The 23,272-nt window shown below is 38.6% G+C and overlaps 2 long non-coding RNA genes across 2 annotated transcripts; one reads left to right on the top strand and one right to left on the bottom strand.

The window, feature by feature from the left end:
• Positions 1 to 2,226: 2,226 nt before the first annotated feature.
• LOC133525174 (uncharacterized) lies at positions 2,227 to 2,849 on the bottom strand. Its single transcript, XR_009800528.1, has 2 exons — positions 2,692 to 2,849; positions 2,227 to 2,620 (listed from the first exon to the last, which is right to left on the bottom strand). It is a non-coding gene; the product is annotated as an uncharacterized LOC133525174 (long non-coding RNA).
• A 349-nt stretch (positions 2,850 to 3,198) lies between these two features.
• On the top strand, positions 3,199 to 3,820 carry LOC133525173 (uncharacterized). Its single transcript, XR_009800527.1, has 2 exons — positions 3,199 to 3,355; positions 3,427 to 3,820. It is a non-coding gene; the product is annotated as an uncharacterized LOC133525173 (long non-coding RNA).
• The last annotated feature ends 19,452 nt before the right edge of the window (positions 3,821 to 23,272 follow it).

Below are 23,272 nucleotides of genomic sequence, written 5' to 3'. Positions count from 1 at the left end.
ATAAACTAACTTTTCAGGATTGCCATAAAACAAACCTAGCCTGTCTATAAAATAACCTTATGAAAATCCTGAGAAGTTAACGGTTTCAGAATTATGACTAATGATAATCTGACAATCATTAAGTACATTATGACTTTCAATAATATTGCATGCGCTAGGCAGCTATAATTATTGTACGTCGCAAGACATTTTTACAGAGAACAAAAATTGTTTATAACATCTGTATTCATTATCTGTAATGCACAATATAAAAATAAATGATTCTTAGACCTGCCAAAGTAATCCCTTAGCCGGCTTTTACGACACCCAAGGAAGAGATAGGTTGGCGCTAACTAATAAGGAATACTAAAACCCGTGTATCTTCGACCACATGTGATTTGATATGCATACTCAACTGCCCAAATCATAAGTCATAACCTAACCTAACCACAGATAATCGAACAATGCACAGAGCCGTAGATAAGGGAGCACCGTGTTTTCGCGTGATCGGATCAAATAATAACCGGTCTTATGTATAGCTCCCGATATCGCCTCCAAATGCTCAAATTAACTGGGAAGTAGCAGCTGTTGATAAAACTTTATTTTTTTCTCCAGGCGCTTGAAACGTTTCCGTTTTGTTCGATTGTTTTCAGTACCCCTAGTGTAAATAAATTCGATTTCCAAACGTGACGTACGCGTTTGCGTTTAGTCTCATTTTGTATTGGATTTCGAAAGAGCGCGCCAAGCGGGACGTTTTGGAACCTCAAAATCCTATACAAAATGAGACTTAACGCAAACGCGTTCGTCACGTTATGATGTCGATCAAAGTTACACTAGGGGTACAGTTTGAGCATGGTTTACGTTCTGAGTTCAATATTTATCCTGCATAGCAAAGCAAATATTGGGTAATGAGAAAATAAGCAAATAAAATATCCCGAAAATGCTGTACTGAATTAGTAAGATATTGAATAAACGAAACTTTAATCCCTTCAGGAAAGATTAAAGATTCAATATATTCTTTGTTCAAGTACCTATACCTAGCTACAAGCACATACCAAACCAACCATTCACAATTCTCATTATTACTGAAAAACATTTATGGAATTATTCGATATATATATTATGTTATAGTATTGTCAGCAAACGAACAGACGAGCCGCCTGATGGGAAGCGGTCATCGTCGCCCATGGACATAAGCAACATCATATGAGTAGTGGGGTCGTTATAGGACAATACCAATATTTTTTTCATTAAAGCATGAGACTTGGCACACTTGTTACTAAGGTGGACCAGAGTCGAAAACGCCCGGGAGGCAGCGGGAGACACCCCTCTAGGGGGGAGGGGGAGGGGGTGAAGTTTTCCTACGCCGCGCGCACTGTTGGTCGTTATAACTACTAAACTATAGCTACTAGGGCAAGTGTGGTATCATTTTCGGATAAATAAAAGATGGTCAATCATTTTCTAAAACAAAAAAAACACCTTTACATAGAAAAAAATTGAAATACGGCCCAAAATCTAAAATCTTTTGAGTAAAAAAAATCTTTCAAGGTCAAGAAATTTTTAATGATTACCGATATCGGATTAAAAAAAATATATTTAAAAAGGCGCATTAATACAGATTCCAAAAATATAAGTAACATTGCAAATATTTAAGAAAAAAATTGTTCAAAAAAATATAGAACACCGCGCGGCAGAGTCGTAAAAAATTCTTAGCCAATTATGAACATCAAAAACGAGTTTTATAGGTTGCTAGTGTCCTGTAAGCTGTAACTAATAAGGATGGAGTTTTCATTAGATATAGTATATCATCATATCAGCTCATATATGTCCCCACCGAGGGGCTCGAGCCTACCCTGCATTAGGGTGATCGGGCCTTAGTCGATCACGCGAGCCCAGTGCGGGTTGGTCGACTTCACACACAAGCTTCGAGTTTCCTAGCAGCCGTGTGCAGGTTTCCTCACGATGTTTTCCTTCACCGTAAGAGCGTCGAATAAACGTACATATGAAATCGAGATTCGAAAACACATTGGTATGCGGCCAGGATTCGAACCACGACCTCCCGCACAGGAGGTAGCGGTCTTAAGCATTACGCCACCGACGCTCTCTATATATAGTATATAGCTCAATTTTAATAATTATTTGATAGAAGACATTTTTTATCGTGTGTATAAGCATATTTAAACTTATGGCTCAGCTGGGCACGATTTCAAGTGACCCAAAATCTATAAAGAAATTAAACAAACAGTATAGAATTTTACTTAAAAATGTTTATTATTTACATTGTCCCCCACAATCGCAAAGCTCCGTGCACTTAAGTTGCCGCTGAAAGCACCGGCACCTCGAGCCGCCGCACCTCTTTTTGCATCTGCACCGGATCATTTCCAAGCATGCATCTGCAGCTACGGGCAAGTCTGTCCATGTAGGTTGCCAGCTTTCACTGACTTTTCTCCATCCCCAGTTAGATGGACAGGGAAGATTTTGATTCGGTGACATCTGACCCCATACATGGACTGCTTGGAACACTGCCCGCAGGAAATGCTGGTATAGAGCAGCTTTCGTCGGAGGTATATTCTCCAATTGGCGGTCTTTTTTCGAGAATAGGTGCTTTCGGGCTTCGTTTACGGTTGTAAATGAACTGGCTCTAAAACAAAACAAAAAAATTAGTTACTAGACTATTTTATTGTATTGCTAGTTTTAAAAAGTGCTTATTACCTGTCATATAAAATGACGACAAACTTTTCGATTACTGTAAACGCCTCGCTAGTACTCCCCTCATATGCTGCCAGAAACCCTTCTGTGGCATTGGGAAATGCGTTCCATGCATCTATTGCACTTTTTTTCCTTTCCCGTTAAAATAGGACACAGTATCACAACCTGTGAAGGCATGGAACAGGGGGAGGACTTTCGCTTTTTGTGGCCCTGTAAAAGAAAATAATATGTTTTATATAGCCCGCCTAGTACCTGAGCTAGAAGAGCTGTGGGTACACGTAGGTACTGGTAAACACCACCAGTACCTTCCTTGTCACGAAATAGCAAAAACTCTAGGTAAAAAATAATTATAAATTGTATTTATCTACGTTACGCCCTAGCCACTAGCTAGAATAGATTAGAATGCACTGAGACTATAACACTAGGCGGGCTATATAAAACATATTATTTTCTTTTACAGGGCCACAAAAAGCGAAAGTCCTCCCCCTGTTCCATGCCTTCACAGGTTGTGATACTGTGTCCTATTTTAACGGGAAAGGAAAAAAAGTGCAATAGATGCATGGAACGCATTTCCCAATGCCACAGAAGGGTTTCTGGCAGCATATGAGGGGAGTACTAGCGAGGCGTTTACAGTAATCGAAAAGTTTGTCGTCATTTTATATGACAGGTAATAAGCACTTTTTAAAACTAGCAATACAATAAAATAGTCTAGTAACTAATTTTTTTGTTTTGTTTTAGAGCCAGTTCATTTACAACCGTAAACGAAGCCCGAAAGCACCTATTCTCGAAAAAAGACCGCCAATTGGAGAATATACCTCCGACGAAAGCTGCTCTATACCAGCATTTCCTGCGGGCAGTGTTCCAAGCAGTCCATGTATGGGGTCAGATGTCACCGAATCAAAATCTTCCCTGTCCATCTAACTGGGGATGGAGAAAAGTCAGTGAAAGCTGGCAACCTACATGGACAGACTTGCCCGTAGCTGCAGATGCATGCCTGGAAATGATCCGGTGCAGATGCAAAAAGAGGTGCGGCGGCTCGAGGTGCCGGTGCTTTCAGCGGCAACTTAAGTGCACGGAGCTTTGCGATTGTGGGGGACAATGTAAATAATAAACATTTTTAAGTAAAATTCTATACTGTTTGTTTAATTTCTTTATAGATTTTGGGTCACTTGAAATCGTGCCCAGCTGAGCCATAAGTTTAAATATGCTTATACACACGATAAAAAATGTCTTCTATCAAATAATTATTAAAATTGAGCTATATACTATATATAGAGAGCGTCGGTGGCGTAATGCTTAAGACCGCTACCTCCTGTGCGGGAGGTCGTGGTTCGAATCCTGGCCGCATACCAATGTGTTTTCGAATCTCGATTTCATATGTACGTTTATTCGACGCTCTTACGGTGAAGGAAAACATCGTGAGGAAACCTGCACACGGCTGCTAGGAAACTCGAAGCTTGTGTGTGAAGTCGACCAACCCGCACTGGGCTCGCGTGATCGACTAAGGCCCGATCACCCTAATGCAGGGTAGGCTCGAGCCCCTCGGTGGGGACATATATGAGCTGATATGATGATATACTATATCTAATGAAAACTCCATCCTTATTAGTTACAGCTTACAGGACACTAGCAACCTATAAAACTCGTTTTTGATGTTCATAATTGGCTAAGAATTTTTTACGACTCTGCCGCGCGGTGTTCTATATTTTTTTAAACAATTTTTTTCTTAAATATTTGCAATGTTACTTATATTTTTGGAATCTGTATTAATGCGCCTTTTTAAATATATTTTTTTTAATCCGATATCGGTAATCATTAAAAATTTCTTGACCTTGAAAGATTTTTTTTACTCAAAAGATTTTAGATTTTGGGCCGTATTTCAATTTTTTTCTATGTAAAGGTGTTTTTTTTGTTTTAGAAAATGATTGACCATCTTTTATTTATCCGAAAATGATACCACACTTGCCCTAGTAGCTATAGTTTAGTAGTTATAACGACCAACAGTGCGCGCGGCGTAGGAAAACTTCACCCCCTCCCCCTCCCCCCTAGAGGGGTGTCTCCCGCTGCCTCCCGGGCGTTTTCGACTCTGGTCCACCTTAGTAACAAGTGTGCCAAGTCTCATGCTTTAATGAGAAAAATATTGGTTCCCATACATTGAGTGCACCTAAAAACCCCACTAGAGCCACTTAAGCGTTGCCGATCCTTGAGGACCCTAAATACCCGCTTCTTGAAGAATCCCATGTCGTAGCGCAAAGGAAATACCTCAGCAGGCACCTTATTCCACATTCTGCACGTTCTAGGAAGAAACGAAATTATTCTTAAATCAAATTTAAGTTAAAAGGATTTTAAATAAACTTAAGTTAAAAGGTACTATAAGTGTTTGCAGCATATCCTTTACAATCGGTTGGTTTCGAACAAGATTTATAAATAGTGGCCCCGGGAGCTGTAGATCTCGCGATAAGTTTAGAAAACGTAAAAGTGAAAAACACTTAAAACATCACAGTGACCTCAGAATAGACGCTGCTATTGGCGCTTAAGTCCTTTATGCCAATTTCCGCATTATCTTAAATTTCGAAAATCTGGTTCGACATAAAAATTCAATTTAATCATGGAATCTGGTCATTAAATTTCACGAGAATCGGTTGAGAATTGCGACCTATAAAGGAGAACATTCAGACATACGAAAGCATTAGGCCAAGTTAAAACGGCCTAACTAACACTTCGGTCAGTTAATTGATGTTTACTATTTGCTGACGCGAGACTCTAGAAATTAAATGATAATGACGAGTTAAGTTAAAACATCTTATCATCCGTAAACTAAAACCACTACGTAAACTTACAATCACTGACTTATCTAAAAATCTTGCGTGTAGGATAAAAAACTCGTGACAAATCTCATCGTGTGCCAACGTGAATACACATCAAACAAGACTTGTTTGATAACACTTTTATGGCTTCTACGATAAGGGTTATGACGTATAACCAATTTATTTAGAACCTTCGTCTTTAAGAAACCTTAAACAAGTTGAGAGTCCAGAAAGTTCAGCCTTTCCATGCCTTTCAGCACGTGCTATGAGTATGACGAAATCCAATTAATTGTATGTAATTTAAAACTGGTCGTAAATTTGTTCGTTAAAATGAGTCACGGTGTGTACGTTTCAATTGATGTTATGGGCACAATGTACGATTTCAGGAAACCATGCTCATGCTCATGATCAATTGACCTGTGTGACGAATACACAGATTTTCATCACGCATATGACGCAATGTTGGTGCTTTATGAAACCAAATGGTTGCTCCGTAGCCAAGAAAGCACTCGATTATCGACAAACATTTGCTAAAAAGATACTATTATGGAAGTTAGAGGCAAGGAATAAAATCTCCATAAGCAGAACTGTTGCAAAAGTGTCCAGCTGTCAGCTATAAATAATAGTTCCAAATCTCTCCAGAGTAGAGCTAGAGTAGCTAAGAACTGAAGAACCTAGGCGTTATTGACGGAGTGAAGTGCGCTGTCTATGATTAGATTTTTTTCTCAAGTATTCTAGGTATTATAGCGCCACCTATTTATGGTTTTTTGTCGGACATTGGTATATGGAGATTCTATTCCTTCACTCTACCTTCCATAGATACGATATGGATTAGATACGTCATTGACGAGTGACAAGTGACGTTTTTGTTTGAAGAAACACTTTTGACGCTGACATATCCAATCCATATCGTATCTTTAGGAAATTTTTGACGTATCTTAAAGTTCGAATCGGGCCGAAAATCCATTCGAACAGTTAATTTTTTCGGGATGACATGGCGAACGAGAAGTTGATTATTTCCATAAGTTATTTTAATTTCGATTCGCGCTTTCTATAAACAATTGTGACTTGGCGCCGTGGGGGCCGATTTTTGAACTTCGACTACTCTATTTTCTGTATTTTGTACAATAATATCTCAACTACTAGGCATTTAAATTCTCCTATTGGAATTGAAAACGAGTGGTAAATACCGCTCGATTCCCAATTTCTATGGCTCGTATTTCAAAAATATTATTTCGACGAAATCGAGCGCTCGAAATTCTAAAATCGGCCTCCTGTAATGAATAGGATTCAAACCCCAGGATCCAAATCCAAATCCTTATTGTCGATGTTTTGCAATTTTTATTTTATTTATGTTTATCATAGAATTATTTTAAAGTTCGATATAGTACAGTCACAGACTTAAATTTTCGAGCCACGTAATAAGCTTCAAGCTAATTTGGTTATTAATACTAACGGTATAAAGTCCAACGTAAAGTAAACCCTAAATGGCTCAACAATTAAAGTCCGCGACTATACGTACCTATTCTAGCTAATAAGAAAATTGAACATTTTTAACTCTTTCCCAAATATTCTAAGTTAAAAAATTATGGTTTATACAATATGAAGCGCTAGTGGCCTAGCGGTAAGAGCGTACGACTTGCAATCCGGAGGTCGCGGGTTCAAACCCCGGTTCATACCTATTGATATTTGATATTTACCAGTCGCTTTTCGGTGAAGGAAAACATCGTGAGGAAACCGAACTTGTCCCAACAACTCCAACAAGGCCTAGTTTATCCTCTGGGTTGGAAGGTCAGATGGCAGTCGCTTTCGTAAAAACTAGAGCCTACGCGAAATCTTGGGATTAGTTGTCAAGCGGACCCCAGGCTTCCCACGAGCCGTGGCTAAATGCCGGGATAACGCGAGGAAGAAGATGGTTTATACGATGTGTACCTATAGTACACTATTCAGGTAGTGACTATAAGTTCTGTATTTTGTTTTTGGCAGAGTTTAGAGTTCTCGTGTTCAAATTGCTATTGATTTAGTTATTTAATGCGTTTCAATCTAAATTATTTAGCGTGCACACGCTACAGAATCGTGGAGCGCTAAATATCTAAATGTGTCGCTAATATAATACATGAAGACATAGACATAGACATAGAATTTATTTATTTAACACCACATTGAATTGAAACATGTTTACAGGCAATACTACAAAACATTACAAGCCTTAAAATGAAACTTAATTAGGCACAAATTTATGTTTACATGTAGATATAAAAAACTTTTAAAATTATGATGCTAAAAAGGAGCGAACCTCAGCATGTGTTGCAGCAGGCTTACCTACTACAACGCTGGTTTTCAGGCCGACCCTTCGTACAATACGAATTTGCTTGCTGCTTGTCGGAAACTGTATGGCTAAGACTGTTTTAGTTTGTGTAGAAAATAATATAGGTATGCAAATATATGTTTATGTTTATGGATATATTTATAAGATTATACTGTATGATACTATGACATATGTGATAGTAGGTTTAATGTTTAGGCTAAATAAATACGTTGGGTAATAAAGTATATATTGAGGAAATAAATGAATATAATAATTTTACTATAAGTAAGTACCGAGATTAACAAAGTTGAACGGCGCATAAGAACGATTTCGACCACTACAGATACGACGGCTTTACTCTAGTACCAGGAGGTAGCATGCTTTGAAATTCTAGAAGTTGTTGTTTGAGTTTTAATTTAAAAGTACTAATTGTATTTAAGTTTTTGATAGGTGGCGGTAAGTTATTCCAGCATTTTGTTGCTGAGTATTTAAAACTACCTTTGAAAACGGCAAAGTGACAGCGAGGCAGTAACAAATCATCGCAAACCGATCTGATTCCATACAAGCTTGACCTGCTACCACGAAATTTAAACTTATTAAATAGATACTCTGGTTTAGACGTTTTAAAAACACCAAATAACAGAGATGAAAGATGCAATTCTCTGCGTAATGACATTTTAAGAATACGTGCTGAGTTCAAATATGGCGTCACGTGCTCTCGTGGGGCGACTCCAAAACAGTAACGTGTGCAGGCGTTTTGCACTCTTTGCACCATCCGGTCTGTACTAGCTAATAAACGTGGGCCATAAACGACATCAGCATAATCAAATTTAGAGAGTACTAATGAAAGACAAAACTTAATTCGCAAATCAACACTAAGGAAATCGCGAATCCGATAAAGTACTTTAAGTCTGTAAAATGCGTTCTTCGCAATTTGCGCTATGTGACCCTCGAAACGCAATGACTCATCCATCAAAACTCCCAGATTTCGCGCCTCCGATACACGTTCTACCTCATTTCCCGAGATAATGATAATCGGTTGATGGTTTTCCACCTGGTTAATCTGTTTCTTGGAACCAAAAAACATAACTTTGGATTTACTAGGGTTTAATACTAAACAGTTTGACTCGGACCAGGCTGTAATATTCTCAAGATCTTTGTTTAATTTGTCAACGGCATAACCAGTTTCAATTGGGTCGAAAGATATGTAAATTTGGATATCATCAGCGTAAAGGTGAAAATTACAATTCTCTATGATACCACTGACATCAGCTGTGTAGAGAATAAAAAGGAGCGGACCCAGGATTGAGCCCTGCGGCACACCTCTGGAGACGACTGATGGCTTTGATTTTGCATATAAACTAGTATTGTTTGGGATTTGAACTACTTGCGTGCGGCCACTAAGATAACTGGCAAACCATGCGACCGTATCTGACTCAAAACCATAGTATTTCATTTTGGATAGTAATAATTGCGTGTTTATGGCATCAAAAGCACGTGAAAAATCTAAAAGTGTCAATATCGTACTATGACCCTCGTTTTGTGCTGACAAAATATTATCAACTACATCTAGGAGTGCCGTCGTCGTGCTACGAGATTTGCGAAAACCAGATTGCAGGGTTGGAAGAACTTTATTTGTTTCGAGAAAAGCTGACAGTTGCATGTATACCACGCGCTCAAGTATTTTGGACAAACACGGAAGTATACTAATCGGTCTTAAATCTTTAAAGCTTGTGACATTATTTGTTTTAGGAAGCGGCGCTACCAATGCAACCTTCCAGGCGTCAGGAAAAACGGAGGTAGAAATAGATTTGTTAATAATTGCAGTGATTGCACCTAGAGAATGGGGAAGGGTAAGAAGCAACATGTCTAAAGAGATACCGTCATCTCCCAGAGCGGACGATTTTAAGGTCTTGATTATTTTAAGAACAAGGTCTTCTCCCACTGGCTCCAATCTGAAGGTCGAATCATGAAAGCGACTGGTTTCAAATTTAGCAAGATATGATTGCGGTGCTGCCACGTTACCTGCAACTTCCAGAAAATGTAAATTGATACGTTCAGGGTCATGTAAATGTGAAGGTATTTCTGATTCATGTGATTTTTTAGTTATTCTGACAGTGCGCTTAAGATTATTCCAAAGAGCTCGAGAGTTGCTGGCATTTTGATTAATATTTTGGTTAAAATACGCACGCGTTTCATGAAATAAGGCTTTATTTACACATTTTTTCAGTTCATGATAATACAATTTATCTCTATCTAGTCCAGACGCTTTATACGTGTTATATGCCTCGTCACGTAAACGCATCATTTACATATTCTATTATCATCTAGATCTTTCACATATAGCGCAGATTTCTTATTCTGATCCGGTTTACGAAGCTGATCGATTGGCTATAATGGTGGGAAAAGTACGGCCCGCGGGCCATCTCCGGGCCGCAATCGGATTTTATCCGGCCCGCCGCCGGTCCAAAACGTTTATATTGTTATTTTACACGATTAATTAACGGTTTCTAATCAAAATGCGTTTTGCTGCAATTCGGTCCCTTCTCTGAAATTTCTTACACATTCTAGCCCCCCATGAAGAAAGTTTGCCCACCACTGTGCTATGCCATAAAAAATAGTACCTATAGGTAAAAAACTTAAGTAAGTTACCTGTTGTATGTAGTTGTGACGTGTTCGAATAGACATTTGTTTTGTTTGTGTGTGTCTTTTAAACATGTATTGTCTATTCGAACACGTCACAACTACATACAACAGGTGACTTACTAAGTTTTTTACCTATAGGGAGCGTGCATGAACTGTAGGAGGCAGCACAGGAGCCGTCAGATTTTTGGCGCGAGGCGTAAATGTGATGTTTTTTGTTCCGATGTAGCCCACAAGATGGCAGAGCCTACTATGCACAAGAAAATACGTGACGTGTACATGTGCATGTTTATGGTTCCGATTCAGGCCACAAGATGGCAGACCCTCCAACGCGCACGGTCCCTATATATGAGACTAGAGTGCATTGTATTGGCAACACACTTGCAAACCCTATGGTATTGCAGGTGTACATGGGCAACAGTAATTGCCTTTGAAAGTGATTCGCCTGCTCGTTATATATCGTAAAATAAAAATCTCACATACGGTGTAAGACCGCCCACTGATTACCAGTTCGCCGGACGATATCGGCCTGTCAGTTATTCGCAAAAGCTGACAATCGCGAATTTCGAAAAGACACGACACACGCCGCAATGGCAAATAAACGTAGGATGGTAAACTGATAACTACAGACGCCGGCTACTTCCAGAGGTATTACTGGTATTAAGGGGCCCACTGATTACCAGTTCGCCGGACGATATCGGCCTGTCAAATTTGCGATTGTCAGCTTATGCGAATAACTGACAGGGCGATATCGTCCTTGGACCCGGGTACGGGTTAAACTACGTCCACAAGAGAGGTATGGGCATTGTGAATGTCATCTCGCTCTGTGTGGTAGGGCACAGCACAGCGGATGTCATTCCAGATCTAGAGCAGAGCCCAACTGGGGAAGTACCTCCACTTTACAGAAAATCGCAGCCAAATAACACTAAACCCTACTCATAGTGTTATGTTCCTGCCGGTGAGTAAGGTTGCCAGAGCTCAACGAGGGGCGGGAGGGGGTTAGGGTCGGCAATGCGCATGTATCTCCTCTGGTGTTGCAGGCGTACATAGGCTACGGATACTGTTTACTATCAGGCGGGCCGTATGCTTGTTTGCCACCGACGTAGTATAAAAAAAAAATCGTCCAGGGAACTGGTAATCAGTGGGCCCCTTTACATCGTATATGAGATCTTTATTTTACCATTCTACGTTTGTTTGCCATCGCGGTGTATGTCGTGTCAAAAAAACACGTTGTATACTAGTGCCTGACTCTGACGTCAAACCTTCGTGACTGTATAATGTAATAGACAAACGCCATTGCAAAGAATGCCGTCACAATAAATTCGCAATAATGGCGATAATTGTAGTTAAATGCAGTTGTTATCGGTGACGTTGTACAACGGTTTTCTGATATCCTTTAAGAACGCATAGAGGTAATAAGGATGATTGATGTAATAATCTGATGACAATAACATTGTTATGTACTTATGTTTTGAGCATAAGTCACCGTCCTCTGGAGTTGCAAGCGTATATAGGCTACGGAGATTGCTTACCATCAGGCGGGCCGTATGCTTGTTTGCCACCGACGTAGTATAAAAAAAAAACCGTGAAAATGTCTTACTATGTACGATTAAACATTGCGAGTGAGGCAATAGTAGATTGTTAACCAATGGATGAAATGATGCCTTTTACCCGAGTTTCACACTTTACTTTTCATTTCGAATACAAAGAAAATAAAATACATGTATTTTACTCAAAAATAAGACTTAAGGGTGGTTAAGTCTTATCTTTGACAGTTATTCGCAAAAGCTGATAATCGCGAATAACTGATAGGCCGATATCGTCCGGCGAACTGGTAATCAGCCGGCTCCTTTAGACTCTCAAACTCCTGAGTTTTAATTATAAGGACATTGTTGCAGTTCGAAACACGTGGATGCACAGGTCAAGTCCCACGCAGGTCACGGATAACACAACGTTGGTTTCAGATTGTGCAGTTTCCAATTCAGTCTATTTATTTTCTGCTCATGCGAATATTAAGCCCACCCACGTACAATCGGTACAGTTTGTTGTTGTTTGTAATGATTTTAAGTTGAAAGCCCGCTGTGTCATCTCTCCCATATACCCCATCCATTCCATCTCCGCTCTGCCACCGTGGAACTAGGCCTTTACGTTGTTATGTAACTCTGCCTGTGATTCACACTAAACGCTTTGCTTACAGCTTTATTATGGGAACGGCTAAGGACTGTGGAACTCACTTCATGCAAATCTGCACCATACTTTGGATCTTTTCATATCGAGAGTGAATCTTTTTCTTTTCTTTAATCTTTTAAGAAAGCATGCTCCATTCTAGACTGCATCGGCGCTTACGAACAGGTGATATTGTGGTCAAATGCTTACCTTTAAATTATCCAATTTAAAAAAAATGTGTTCGAGTGTCGTGGAACACTCGGTTGGAACGAAGTATATATTGGACCCGGGTACGTCCTTAAACTACGTCCAAAATTGTGAATGTCATCTCGCTTTGTGTGGTAGGGCACAGCCAGTGGATATCATTCCAGATCTAGAGCAGAGCCCAACTGGGGAAGTACCTCCACCTTATAGAAAACAGCAGCCAAATAACACTAGACCCTACTCATAGTGTTGTGTTCCTGCCGGTGAGTAAGATTGCCAGAGCTCAACAAGGGTAGCGGGTTTAGGGTCGGCAAAGCGCATGTAACTCCTTTGGAGTTGCAGGCGTATACAACTATAGGCTACGGAGACTGCTTACCATCAGGCGGGCCGTATGCTTGTTTGCCACCGACGTAGTATAAAAAAATATTGATAAACGTAGTATATGCTTAATTAACAAATACAACAAAAAAACTTAATCGACAAAATAATAATTATCGAAACTATTCACAAAATTTCCCAAATCAGTTCAGAAATGCGACTTGCAGGCAGGGAGAACAACTAATCATAAAAAAAAAACAATTTTGCTTAAGCTGAAACTGATACGCTTACAACAAGCTGAAACTGATACGCGCGCAAATATACGGTAAAACATAAATATTGCTCAATACAACATTTTATAAAACATCTAAAAATTATATTTTGCCTGCCTTTTTGGCTACCAAAAGTTTGGCGATCAATCGTTAATTTTAGTCGTACAGTCACGTCTGAAAATATCGATACGAAAAATGTGCCAAAAGTATGTATACACTACCTTAATATATTGGCAATAAAGTTGTGTATACATATTCTTGGCACTTTTTTCGTTTCGATATTTTCAGACGTGACCGTACTACGATACTCATGCCGTGTTTCATGATCAGAACATTTCTATGTCAAGGTCTCATGAAGGCCGTTGGTTACACCCAATTGGGTTATACCAAGAATTTCAGTAATGAAATTAATGAATAATTGTGTTCGTGTTGTGGTAGGTGTGGTTATTAGTACGGAGAGCGTCTTTGAAAACTTGAATAGGTAGACTGAAATGTTTTTTTTTGCCTGGCCTGATGACATTAAAATGCCTTAATCTCACAATAATTTGCTTTATGGTAAGTGGAAGATCTTCTCATCTCCGTCTCAGTGGAGATGCGAGTATGTCGTCCAAATATGTTGCAGGATTCGAGGGTATTTTGTCGTCCAAATATGTTGTCGTCCAAATATGTTGTCGTCCAAATATGTTGTCGTCCAAATATGTTGTCGTCCAAATATTTTGTCGTCCAAATATGTTGCAGGATTCAAGGGTATTTATTTATAAATCGACACTACGAGTAGGTACTGATAATACATATGTAAATGTGATAGTTGCACAGATTGCTTCATTTCACAACTACTTAAAAAATCATAAATCTGGGTATTCATAAACATATATTTCAGAGCCCATACATATTTAAGTAGCGTTCCATTAGTGCCAACGAAAATGTACCAACTCTTGCATCAGATTTCAATTGAAGGAATTTTTAGCCTCTTCACAAACACATTCTAATAATTCAGATAAAAAATATGATTTGATCTCGAGATACATTAGAACTATGACTAGTCCAAGATGTCACTTAGATTGGCCAGCACATATTGTTTTGTCAATTGCTTTCTGGGAATCAATTGGCAACATATAAATCAGTTCGGTCACAAGAATCCAATTTGGTTCAATGGGCACGTGAGATTGTGGAAAAAACTCATGTGGTATAATTTGTGCCGTTTATTATTTTGCCCGTATAAGTTATTATGACCATAAGTCATTGTTTATCACATTCGCTGCGTTACGGGAAGCATTTGGTTGTACCCATTTGGTTGGCCCCAGGTGCGGCGGTGGTTTTTCTATGTTCCCGTGTGAGTAAGATAAAGATGACTATACTCCCGATATTCTTACTTCAAGTATATTCCATTTCAAAAGAAAAAATGTACGGGAAGTATTTTTGCGTAACGCACTGAAAGCAATTTTTTTTCTTTGGTGCGGCACGGGTACTATTTGTCCGTACCCCATCACCCCGTAACGCACCTAAAGGCAGGTACTAAAAAGCGCCCAGTACCCCTAGTGTACATTTATTCGATAGCGAAACGTGACATACGCGTTTGCGTTAAGTCTCATTTTGTATATGATTTCGAATCAGCGCGCCAAGCGGGACGTTTTGGAAACACAAAATCCCATACAAAATGAGACTTTACGCGTTTGCGTAGCGAAACGTGACGCTATCGAATAAATTTACACTAGGGGTACAGATTGGTCATAGTGCTGCGCATTGTTCACGTTTCCGCGTCGATACGACATTTTTATTAATGCGACAATTCAAGACTATGACATCTACTTATATTGAAAATTACTTACTCTAAAAATGCAGCCCCTGTTTATAATTATATGAAGATGAATATTATTTGTTTTGATTACGTACAGACACGATGACGTTATATTATATATGATTTAGTAGATTATAAAAGTCGTTATCGATTCTTTAGTATTCCATCACTAGTGATACATACGGCCTGTGCGGGAAGGGAAGTATCTTCTTCCTCGCGTTGTCCCGCCATTTTTGCCACGACTTATGGGAGCCTGGGGTCCGCTTGGCAACTAATCCCGAGAATTGGCGTAGGCACTAGTTTTTAGGTAAGCGGCTGCCATCTGACCTTTTAACCCAGAGGGTAAACGAGGTCTTATTGGGATTGTCGATTATAAAAGTCGTTATCGATTCTTTAGTATTCCATTACTAGTCTTATATACGGCCTGTGCGGGAAGGGAAGTATATTCCCGTAAAATTAAGGGTTTTAAAAATGTTTGTATCTTTTGACATTTTACGCAGATCCGCGGGCGAGATGCAGCTGTATATACACAAGGATATAGTCTATTTATCAGAATAATTTTATTCATAAAATTATTATATTCTAGGTCTCTAGAGTCCTATAAAGTTAGGACATGATACGAGAAAATGTAGGTCGTGCCGCAAATCTGGCTTTCTCTATGCGGGAACTATATGACTCGTGAAGGACTGATTAAATAATGAGTAACAGTCAGCAATTGAACATCCGCTATATACGTGTTCAATCCGACCAAACCAGACCTCCATATGCGTGTTCAATCCGACCAAACCAGACCACACCGGTTATAGTTATGAAAACACTACTGTAGGTATCGTTCTAAAACATTTTATGATCCCTTTCAAAGTTCCGTATGTAGATCTTTGTGAATTGAGATGGTTCTTTATATCCCTAATTGGTTAGTCGGAACCTCGGAACCAACTAGTGCATCTGACTGAGACGTTTCTTTGGCGAAGTTGCTGATGTCACCACGTTTGTTGTACAGCCAGCATCAAAAGTAGCGGATCAAACAACGCTTCAAAAGTTTCTACCATTCTGTAACAGCTTAAGAGGCTGTCAATACCTAAAGCGCGCACACTGTCTATTTGTATCGGAGTAAATGAGATAGCACTGTCGCATGTTACTGGGCCTGGGCAAGGGAATAATAAGAAAAATATTTAAATTAAAAAAAATGGATTATTAGTGTAATATTTAACTCGACCACGGTTTAGATATAAATGTTTTGAAATTGTGATTTTAATTGCAGACCCATAAGTCAAAACAATAAAGACATAAAACCGATTAATTGTGATTTTAAGACCATTCTTTGCAATTATTTTCTATCGAGCCGATTTCGTTCAATCGTGTATCGAGTACAACCACGGTCTTTGAAATATAATTAATATGAACATATATTTTTCTTACTTGACTAAAACAAATAGTCTTTCTTAAAAAACTGTTTAAGTAACATCAATTTCAAGGACATTGGGTGTTGACAGCCTCTTAACATAAAGTGATGGTTCTATATTTAGAACTTGTGTTAATATAATATTTAAATACATAAAAATCAGCCATGACCCCTGCTCATCACAAAAATAAATGCCCTAACCAGGATTTGAACCCGGGACCATTGGCTTCATGTTTAGGGTGCCGTGCCCAAAGGTTAAAACGGGACCCTATTACTAAGATTCCGCTGTCCGTTCGTCCGTCTGTCACCAGCCTGTATCTCATGAACCGTGATAGCTAGACAGTTGAAATTTTCACAGATGATGTATTTCTGTTGCCGCTATAACAACAAATATTAAAAAGTACGGAACCCTCGGTGGGTGAGTCTGACTCGCACTTGTCCGATTTTTTTAAAGATATAGGAGACAAACGAGCAGACGGAACACCTGATGGTAAGCGATTACCGCCGCCCATGGACACCCGCAAAACCAGAGTGCATTGCCGGCATTTAAGATGGGAGTACGCTCTTTTCTTGAAGGTCTGAAGGTACTATCGGTGCGGAAATGCCGCATACGACGATTTAGATGAAATTTGGTATAAATAAAATAAATAAATATTATAGGACACTATTACACAAATTGACTAAGTCCCACAGTAAGCTCAATAAGGCTTGTGTTGAGGGTACTTAGACAACGATATATATAATATATAAATATTTATAAATACTTAAATACATAGAAAACATCCATGACTCAGGAACAAATATCCATTGCTCATCACACGAACAAATGCTCTTATCAGGATTTGAACCCGGGACCATCGGCTTCATAGGCAGGGTCACTACCCACTATTAGGCCAGACCGGTCGTCAAAATAGGTATGTACCTAGATAGTTTGCAACCCGAGGAAGGACATAGGACAGTGTCTATCCATGACCATCATCGTCATCTCTGGCAGACGAAATCGTGTGTAGAAGCTAGTCGGTTGTAAACCTTGGTGTAGTTTTACGATCAGTAAACAAGCCTCTTTGTGGGTTAGTGTGCCACGCAGATTTATTACGAGTTATTTCATTTTCTATTGCTTACTTTAGCACTTGACTTTTTTTTCTGTTTTCAATATATTTCCCTAAAATAACAATATACATAATGGATATATACAGATGATTACTATAACTAGCTTATATCTAAAATAGGCCCTTGAGGCATTGTACCAAGGATGCTGGCGGCATTTCCTCGTTGACTTAGTTTTGTCGTCAATAATGCATTTGAAGCTTCAATTATGTATATTTAATATACATTCAAAGAAAATTAAGATTACAACACATAGTGTGTAAATAGAATTTTCTTCCTTCCGCTGTCCCGGTATTTTGCTGCGGCTCACGGGAGCCTGGGGTCCGCTTGACAACTAATCCCAAGATTTGGCGTAGACACTAGTTTTTACGAAAGCGACTGCCATCTGACCTTCCAACGCAGAGGGTAAACTAGGCCTTGTTGGGATTAGTCCGGTTTCCTCACGATGTTTTCCTTCACCGAAAAGCGACTGGTAAGTATCAAATGATATTTCGTACATAAGTTCCGAAAAACTCATTGGTACCAGCCGGGGTCGTCGGGGCCGGGCAAGTCGCACGCTCTTACCGCTAGGCTACCTACCTACCTAGGGGCTGACGTCTGGTGTCAACTGTGCCCGTCATAATAACTCGTCGTAAATAGGGACCGTGCGCGTTGGAGGGTCTGCCATCTTGTGCTCTGAATCGGACCCATAAACATGTACATGTACACGTCACGTGTTTTCTTGTGCATAGTAGGTTCTGCCATCTTGTGGGCTACATCGGAACAAAAACATCACATTTACGCCTCGCGTCAAAAATCTGACGGCTCCTGTGCTGCCTCCTGCAGTTCATGCACGCTCCCTATATCAAACAACAAATATGATTTTTTGACAATCACAATATGGGTTCATACAAATTGACATAAATATAATATAGTACTGAAATCTAATGTTGTGCTACAAGTAAACGTAATCTAATCTTATCTATTCTACCAGTCTTGCTTAGCAGACTGTACTGATGACGAATGTTTGTAAAAACATGCATTTTTTATGCTGGTGACAACTACATCAAATTCAGGATGTACGTCATTTCCTCTAGCACTGTAATGTTTATTACAGAACCGGAAATTCCTATTTAATCATTATGCGAGAATATTTTTTTGTAGGTTTTGTTTGATGACAATGACTCAAGGTTTTTGTATTAGCGTCAAAATTAAATATGTTAAAACGAATCGCTCACGTAATAAAAGTCGAGAACGCTCGACATGTTTCACTCCGTACCGAGGAGTGTAGTCAGGAGCTTGCGTTGACGGACCGGCGCAGAAAAAAAAAGTAAAATACGTGAGTTTAATGTTAACCCGTTTAATTTCTGTGTCTCACGGAAGTTTTGTTATAGCGTCAAAATTGTAGGTAGGTATGTTAAGTTGTGTTACGTGTATGAGCTATTTATTTAAAAAATATGCAATTTTTCATGTTATTTCTACTCAGAATCACGTCTTTTTGGAACATAATATGAGAAAAAAATGTTCCATTTTCCATACATTTCTCTCCTTCCATTCCGTTACCGCCATATAAAGTCTATCAAAAATGGTAACAAAATGGATATAAAAATCTCGGGACACAGTATCCTCCTTTCAGAATCGAAAGAGGTCGTGAGTTATGATCCTGAGTAGAAACAAGTAAGTAGTGTACAACTTTAAATAACTGTAAAAGGTTTTTAAGACAAACTCGGAAAGTAAAACCAAATAGAAGTTTAGATTAACCTTAAAAATATTTTACAGTACATATGGTGCTATTTTTTCGCACTAGTGCGTAAATTAGCATATTACGTTACTGTGTCGAACATTTAAAGGGCCATATGTACTGTAAAACGTTGTACGATACATGTGCGAATAGGTAATTCGCAACTCGTGTCGATTTAAAACACTCCCTTCGGTCGTGTTTTAATTTATCGCCACTCGTTTTGAATTTCTTATTTTTCGCACTTGTATCGTAATGTACTATTTTGTTGTAGATATCTATTTGGTAGAACATGACTTACATCATAGCAAGTTCTTGGTACCTACGACTAATTCCTTTCTTAATAGTACTAAACGAATACGTCATTCCTTCGGCCTGAGGCCAATTGTCGGGTTCCCTGAAATTAAGCGCCGACTTAATCAGCGTAAATGACTGTGTGAAGTAATTCACCAAATTTCATAGTATTTCTTTATTAAATAAATATTTGAGGGCATTTTTACACAAATCAACCTAGCCCCAAACTAAGCTAAGCTTGTAATATGGGTCCTAGGCGAAGATCTACATACGTATATAGATAAATACTTACTTTTTTTGGTAGCCTACATTGGTGTCCTCTCGTTTTCTCCACTCGAGCCTGTCGTTGGAATTTATTCTCCCACTATTTTGGATAGAATGCGTCCAAGTCGTCCAGCCAGCGCCATCTCCTTTTCGGTCAGCCTGATGATTACATAGAAATCACCCATGACTCGGGAACAAATATCTGTGTTAATCACACAAATAAATAAAAAATAGGGATATGGGGGTCCGGGCAGTAGGAGTATTAGTGAAACACGTGATAGCCGGTTGAATAATACTCCTCCTGCAGGCAAACGCATGTCCCATAGGGACATTCTCACAAAATTTGAGTGCTGTGGGAAGTCAGACGACGATATATTTATTATTATATTTTTGACCCTGCCTACGAAGCCGATGGCCCCGGGTTCAAATCCTGGTAAGGGCATTTATTCGTGTAATGAGCATGGATATTTGTTCCTGAGTCATGGGTGTTTTCTATGTATTTAAGTATTTATAAAAAATTATATATTATATATGGCTTAGTCAATTTGTGTAATAATGTCCTATAATATTTATTTATTTATATATAATATGCAAATACATAATTACATAGAAAACATCCATGACTCAGGAACAAACATCTGTGCTCATCACACAAATAAATGCCCTTACCGGGATTCGAACCCGAGACCATCGGCTTCATAGGCAGCGTCATACGTGTAGGTACGCTACGACTTTACCGAGCTACGCCGTAGATCCATTGAGACCCCATCTTGCTACGGGAAAGGCAAACCCAATTGAATTGAATTGAATTGAAATCTTTATTGTCATATTGTGAGTTACAATGATCTTAAAATTATGTTAGGGTAGAATCATCACAATCAACCGCGATGCGGCGTACAATGTTAATACTAAAACTAATCTTACAGCTAAATAATTATACAAATATTACATGTGATGCGAATAAAATTATTGGTAACAAATAATATGTCATACTAACTCGACGGCATAAAGTGGTCACTTATCTTATAGTAAGCTTTGTCTAAGCACCATTTATAAAGTTTACGTCCGAATTCAGGTAGTTCAAGTATTTTAATTTCATTAGGCAAGTGGTTAAATGTGTGAATAGACATATAAAATACACTCTTTCTAAAGTAAGCTGTTTTGTGATCAATGGGATAGCACAAATTAAAACCATGGAGTTTGAACGTTATTCTCGGATTGCTTTTTTGTATTTTAAACTTGTGTAGATTTTTTTTCACATAAAGACAGATTTCATATACATATAAAGAAGGGACCGTTAGTATTTGTAATTCTTTAAACAATGGCAGGCATGAGTCTCTACTTCGGGCGCTACAGATGGCCCTTACACATTTTTTTTGCACCTTGAAAACTCTGTCAATGTCTTTGCAATTGCCCCATAAGATGATGCCATAGCGGAGGTTGGACATTATATGGCCATGAAATGCCGATACCGCTGCTTGACTGGAAGCGATATTCCTCAATCTACGTAGAGCAAAGATAAACCTGGTTAATTTCTTAACTATGTGTTCAATGTGGACTTCCCAACTATTGTGACAATCTATCATAACGCCTAAAAATCGCAAAGATGTTACGCTATGTATCTTTACATCTTTATACATAATCTCAATATTTGTGGGGTTACCCTGAGGAGCACCAAATATACATATGTGTTGGGTGTCCTGGCAAGGCAGACTATTACTTATAGTTTTTAGGGTTCCGTACCCAAAGGGTCAAACGGGGCCCTATTACTGAGACTTCGCTGTCCGCCCGTCTGTCACCAGGCTGTATCTCATGAACCGTGATAGCTAGACAATTGAAATTTTCACAGATGATGTATTTCTGTTGCCGCTATAACAAGAAATACTAAAAACAGAATAAAATAAATATTTAAGGGAGGCTCCCATACAACAAACATATTTTTTTTGCCGATTTTATTAATAATGGTATGGAACCCTTCGTTTAGATAGTCCGACTCGAACTTGTCCGGTTTTATTATTTGTTCTGTTTTGTAATGTCCACTGTAAATTTAGAGTTCACTTAAAATTATTTGTTGTTTTGATTTACTTTTTGTTTCTGCATTTTGGATTGCATGGGTTTATAAAATCCCGGTCTTTTGATAGGCTTGCGTGGGGATATCGATCGAACACATAGAGACCCTTTAGAGAGCTTTACAAAATACAAATATTTTTTAATAACACCCTTGTTACAAGTTGAAATGCTGTGCCCTTGCAGGGTCCATGTGAGACATTGTATATTATGTATAACATCTATACTGTACCATGGTTGCAATAAAGAATGATGATGATGATATAATAAACTATTATACAATGTATAACTATATTTGTTGACATGTTTTTATTTAAAGGGGACATAAAATGACAATATACACAGTCAAATTTAAAATTAAATAAGTAAAGTAACTAATCAATAAAACTAAACTAAAATGTATTCTAAAACTTAATAAAAACTTATAAATAATGACATAATGTACAAAATATAAAATTAATTATTAATACAATCGTTTGTCAGGCAATAAGTCAATGATTTTCTGTGCATGGTAGTTCAAAAAAGTCTTTTACACTGTACAAGGTTAAATCAAGAAGCCACTTGCGTAGCCTGACCGCGGTGGAAGCTGTATCTGTGATATACATAGGTAGTCTGTTGTACTTCTACAGACTTTGATAGTGTATGATTAGGCGTTATGAGACGGTAGTAGTATTTATATTTACGGAGAAGTCGGCTCTCATTTCTGCCCTGACGCTACGTGAAAGTTTAATGTCATGATTTATTATTATTATTTAATTTCAATGTAACGCGCACGCACGCATGTAAATACAGTGTGTATCTGAACGTAATGCAATTACTCAAACTCGTTAATTATGAAGTGTGGAATTAAAAGGAGTGAAATCTCTTATGGTAGAACTGTTGCAATAGGGTCCTGTAGGGCTAAGATGGTCGGCTCTTTATCATTTGTCGTCATGCCTGTCACGTTCTAACAAGTATGTAAGTGCAAAAGTGACAGGCATAGTGACAAGCGATAAAAATTGAACCATGCTGCCACTGCAGCTATAAATAATAGTTCCAAATCTCTCCAGAGTAGCGCTAGAGTAGCTAAGAACCTAGGCGTTATTGACGGAGTGAAGTGCGCTGTCTATGATTTGATTTTTTTTGAAGTATTCTAGGTATTGTAGCGCCACCTATTTAAGGTTTTTTGATGACACGTTTTGGTACATGGAGATTCCATTCCTTACCTCCACCTTCAA

The sequence above is a fragment of the Cydia pomonella genome, chromosome 14 (assembly GCF_033807575.1).
Source record: "Cydia pomonella isolate Wapato2018A chromosome 14, ilCydPomo1, whole genome shotgun sequence".
Lineage (NCBI taxonomy): Eukaryota > Metazoa > Arthropoda > Insecta > Lepidoptera > Tortricidae > Cydia > Cydia pomonella.
This window is presented reverse-complemented; position numbering and strand designations above follow the sequence as displayed.